Genomic DNA, 5,470 nt, shown 5'->3' with positions numbered 1-5,470 from the left:
TATATATATATAATTGGTTTATTTCAACTCAACAATTGGCAACCCACAGGACCGAATTGTGTGTTCGTACATATACACCTTATAAGAAGATAAAACACCTGCTCCGTATTATTGTCTAAAACCATTATCATCAAATACAATTAGTTAAAAACTAAGGTAATAAACGTAAGGGTGGTAAAATCAGTAACGGTATTCTAGTCACAGTCACATACATCTTAGTCACAAAGTAAAAGCTAATACATAAAGGATTAAAGGATTCCTCTACACGTTGTTGTTTAGCAGACTGGTTAAGAATAGGATTGGACTATTTCTGCACCGCTCTGTGTGTACTGACAATCGGTCTGGTTGGTTTCTTTGTCTTGTTATCTAACGCTGATGTCACCTCTAAGGTCGGACAACCAACCACTGAAGATAATGATGATAATAAAGGCGCCTGTAACGTGAATACAGGAGACGGGTTGAACTTGAGACGTGTCCGACTCAATCTTTGGAACGATGAATGGGTTAGATTGAATGGGTGGATGCTTAATAGACTGCATGAATGGTTAGAAATGAGTGTGTAAACGCACAGGTTGGGTAGTGTGACAACTAAACGATAAGTTCATCGAACCGTGCTACTGTGTGGAGAGATTTTGCCGTAGATGTATTACACACACACACATTGACAAATGTGAACGTTGCGTTTTATACGCAGGTTACATATGATAAGGGAAAATGATAATATATGATCATACAGATACATCATACAGATGGTATTGTGGTGTGTGTGTGTGTGTGTGTGTGTGTGTGTGTGTGGATGAATGATACCATTACTTAATAACGGACAGTTTGTACCCCAGGAGGTCGTGCTGGGCATGGGTTAATCCTTTTTTGGGTCTTTTTATTAGCCAGGCCTTGTTGAATCCCAGCGCGGTCACTTCAAACGTTAACCTTCAGTTTTTTTTTTTCTTTTTTTCTCACGCGGCCCGGGAGGGCGTGTCGGGTGTTATCGTTATTTATTAAGGATAGGGTGTGTGTGTCAGTATTATTGTTTGCTGATTGGTTAAGAGGTAAGAAGGTTTATAAAGCCATGCAAACTTTCCGTCTCACACTTTCGACAACTCTTTGGCAGCCGATGGCTTCTATAGATATCAGAAATTGGCTGAGCCGCCCTACACCCGATAGGTATATCTCAAGTTGTTCTACCGATTCAGTACCGCTTCAATGGCAGAAGTTACGAGGAGAAAATTTCAACTGTGATTACACGGTATTGTACCGTCCAAGTGTCGCTTGGACCCTGTTTCAAGCGTGCGAAGATGAGTTTGTCTACAACACTGGGGACTTGGCTCGAGTTCAGGTCAGAATCCCTTCAATCAATCTGTGTAACTCTTGTCTATTTGGTCAACATCGTTTTACAATCATACACCAGTACCTATCGACACTAAACATCCAATATATAACCTTCTTTTTTTGTAGATCTTTGGAAAGTATCGTGACATCCCAAGGAAACAAGTTGCTTTTGGTGACCCTGGGTTATCGTACAAATTTTCCGGGGTAGAAATCCCGGCAAGGCCTTGGTCACCGCTGTTAAGGATGATTAAAGACAGAATACAAGAAGTAACCGGACAAGAGTTCAACTTTGTCCTCATCAACAGGTAAGGCACTTGTGATTGATCTGTCTGTGACCTTGTTGACGTGTTAGATCAGTTGTGTAATGGTGTAGAGATTTGTGTTGGTAACGTTATTTCTGTTCTGTTCACAGATACAAAGATGGTTTGGATTACATCGGAGAACACAGAGATGACGAAGAAGGGCTAGTACAAAATGCTCCAATCGCTTCACTGTCTCTCGGACAAAAACGAGACTTTATTTTCAAGCACTGTGATGCACGCGGGAAGTACAAGAAACGTATGGTAGAGCCGATTAAAATAGAATTAGAACATGGTAGCCTCTTAATGATGAACAATCCAACCAACCGATTCTGGTTTCACTCGCTACCTGTCCGGAAAAAGGCAACAGGAGCAAGAATAAATATGACCTTCAGAAAAATGTCTTTGCCATGTCTCACGCGTGCGACATCTGTGGCAAAGAGTTCAGTCGAAAAGCCAACCTCGTCCGTCATCGCGACACGATACACGGAGACGTGACGGACATGCCTTCGGGAGAAGAGGTCTTGGACGCCGAGACAGGACAAAACCGATCCACTGATATCTTTGACGACACCGACAATTCATCCGAGGAGGCAACCACCGAGCATGACACGGAGTCGCTGGAATCTTCCGAGGAGGAGGTCTCGACGGTGTCACAAGATAACGTCTCAGAAGATGAGTCTGTAAAGGATTCTTGGGAAGCAGAGTCAATGACAGAAACCGAAAGCGATCAAAGCGGTTCTGAGAGCGATGCAAGTTCGACCGTGTCTTCCAATTCCTCTTTCTCTGATGAGGGTGAAGAGTACGGTTACGACAGCGGTGGCGAGGAAGAGTGGACGCTCTATCGAGACTGGTCCATTCCACTCAAGCACGAACCGGGCGATGTTCCTCAACGTGTGATCAAAGAGACAAAACGCGCTGGCAAAACGTTTTATCTTGTAGAGTTTGCTGCCCTGCCTCGTTACGATTACAACATCGAGTACAACAAGAGCTGGGTCCCAGAGCAGACATTGATGAAAAAGTACGGCTACCTCGTCAGAAATAATACAGCATCGTCCTCCTGTCGACAGGACAACTTCTCCTAACGACGTGTCGTATTGATATTATGTTTGATGAGTAACGTATAGCTATAGTTGGCCTGTGCATTTCTTCCTCAACACTGTCTTGATTGAAGTGATGAATAAAGTGTGACGAAACCATACTGTCTTTCGTATATCTGTGTCGAAGTATGCAAGCATGCTACGGAAGTGCGTAACAAAGATATAGCATGTACTAAACACAAGTACACTCCCTCCGATGTAAAGTGTACATGTATACGTATGTTTGCATTAAGCATACGTGTATGTATGTGTCTATATAAATATACATATATCGATATAAACGTGTTGCTCCGGAGTAAAATATCACTCCGGAGTAAGTATTACTCCGTAAAATATTACTCCGGAGTAAATATTACTCTGTTTTGGAGTAAATTGTTTATTCTGGTGTAAGTGTATTTGTAGCAGCTAAGTATAGTTGCCATGGTTGTCGGTATTGTGTATTCTTGCAACTCATGAATCACTCATGAGTCACTGATCCATTACTCAAGAGTAAATGTATTTACAATATGTTGCAACATGTTACACTCACACACACACACACACACACACACACACACACACACACACAGTGAAGGTTTGCGCAGACACAAAATGCTTTCCTTACAGTGAAACACTTTATTCAAGAAACATTCTGTAATTATAATTCACAGTTCACATTAGAGTACTATGCACGGCGGTTCTTTCACAACACATACAACATTCACAATTCACATTTCATACTACAGCGTCCTACGAGTTCTTTGTCAACGGGATCTCTGATCCAGCAAGACACATGTGACCTTCACAGTTCTTCCTTTTCTTTGATTAGATCTCATACATACATACATACATGTATGCATAGTTGACATAGGTTTACATGTGTGTATATACAGACAAAATAGTCGCGCGAGTGACTCATTCATTGCTGAACGTATACGCAAATAAAAGGAGTCACTCGTGAGTGATTCGCTCATTGAGTCACTCGTGAGTGACTCGTTGAGTCACTCGTTTCATTGCTCTGAAGTAAATCGTGCTCCGAAATAAAGTGTCTGTACATGACCAGACTTGCCCGATCACAGACACACCCACCCAAGTAGCCAGTTAGTATACATTCGTACAGACACACATACATATAGTCATACAAACAACAGTATGAGGTCTTTGCCTGTGTTCAAACCACCAGGAAGCTTTATTCGTTTTCGATTTTCAATACACAATGGCTGACTGGATAACATCTTTGTCCGTTGGCATCTTTCCGTTCTCCATAGCCTCCAACACCTTGTCCACCGCTTTCATCTTGCTTTCAAGGTCTTCCCATTGCTGAATTGTTAAGTCTATGCCTCTCTTCATTACAGGGTCGGTGTCTGGTGCTCCGAATGGTCTGTAGTGCTGGTGTAGGGTGATGGATGTCTGTCCGTGCAAGATCTGAACTGTCACGTACTTTTCAGATCCCAGGTCATACATTTTCGGCTCAACTCCCCCCGAAGTAGTAAGGGATGGTATGGCACGTAGCGTCCAGGATCGCCCCCAGTAGCGGAAGTGCTTTCAGCTTGGTCCACTGCTTAGGTGTCAATGCAAGACCTTTCTTCCCGGGTCTCATCTTGTTCACGTCAGCTGGGTCTGGGTGGTAAAACTGCCTCACGTTTATTATCGGTTTATTCCTGAACATCCCCACGGTAAGGAACACATTATCGCCCAATGGTAGACGTACTTCATGCGGCTTCAAGTTGGTGTTCTGACTGGGAGGCGCTCCTTCGCTGCCGAGGATGTCCGGAACGATCGAGGGGGTGGCCCCGGCGCTGGTGGTGTTCGGGAGGACCGCTCCGGGCTGGGCGATCTGCTGATGTGCCATGGTTTTTTTTGCTCTCGATCTTCGCTCCCTGTCGACGTCTTTGGACGCAGGTTTGTCTCCGCAAGAAGGATTGGTTTCTCGGCAGTTTCTGCTGCCACTTTATACAAGTTTCTGTCCAACACCCACAGACCTTCCACCAATCACCGTGAAGTACGTCACATACTTTACATGTAAAGTACATGCAGACCAATCGACTACTCCGGATCCGCAAATCACGTCACCTACGTTTCCATTCGTCCAATCATCTACCGCAAATGCTGGCGCTAACCATATCAAAGTAACAACGTCGGTAGGTGTGGCATCATCTTTCGTGGAGCGTTGCCTGGACAGGTTACGGTACCAGGTCGGCAAGGTCATCCTCGTCTTGAACGCGTCGAAATTCTGGTCGTCGCTGGAAAAATTCCTGCAGTCTTACAACCACTGCCCCTCTGTAAAGCTGTACGATGGTGTACGTCAGGTTCCCCAGGTGAAATCGACAGGGTGAGAACAGAGTCGCGTCATCAGACATGACAGCAGACGTACAGGCAAGTAGAACCGTCGACACCTCCGACATGTTACGTTTCAGAGTCCGCCATTGTTCTGGGGTTAGAAATATCCCATCCCTACTGTGCTTCAATTTCCGATTAGGACGCGGTCTAAAGAAATAACGTATAGTTATTTCTACCTTTCCTCTAAAATGCCCGACTGTAGCGTAGACGTTTCCCCCAAGTGGAATCTGATGTCTGTCCCGTTTTTGTTGCTGTTGCTATGAATTTTCCGAGTCTGCATAGGGTCTGTAGCAGTCACAAGGGTCTGCTCATCTACAGGCAGGTCGGGCACGTTGTCGTTACCGCCACGGGCCATGATGTTGTCAGTCGGCAGGGCTGTGTTGGACCTCGGCTGTTTTGTTCGCTGTCGACAAAGTTCGACGC

The 5,470-nt window shown here is 44.6% G+C and overlaps 1 protein-coding gene across 1 annotated transcript in view; it reads right to left on the bottom strand.

Moving 5' to 3' along the window:
- The window catches only part of LOC109478395 (uncharacterized protein YqhO-like), a gene marked incomplete at its 3' end in the record, with an annotated part of 29,473 nt that overhangs the window by 23,174 nt on the left and 829 nt on the right, over window positions 1–5,470 (bottom strand). The gene's annotated exons all lie outside the window — the stretch shown is intronic.

Source organism: Branchiostoma belcheri, unplaced genomic scaffold, assembly GCF_001625305.1.
Source record: "Branchiostoma belcheri isolate BF01 breed outbred unplaced genomic scaffold, Haploidv18h27 scaffold437, whole genome shotgun sequence".
NCBI classification, from domain to species: Eukaryota; Metazoa; Chordata; class Leptocardii; order Amphioxiformes; family Branchiostomatidae; genus Branchiostoma; species Branchiostoma belcheri.
The sequence above is the reverse complement of the archived record's forward strand: the minus strand, read 5'-3'. Positions and strand labels throughout refer to the sequence as shown.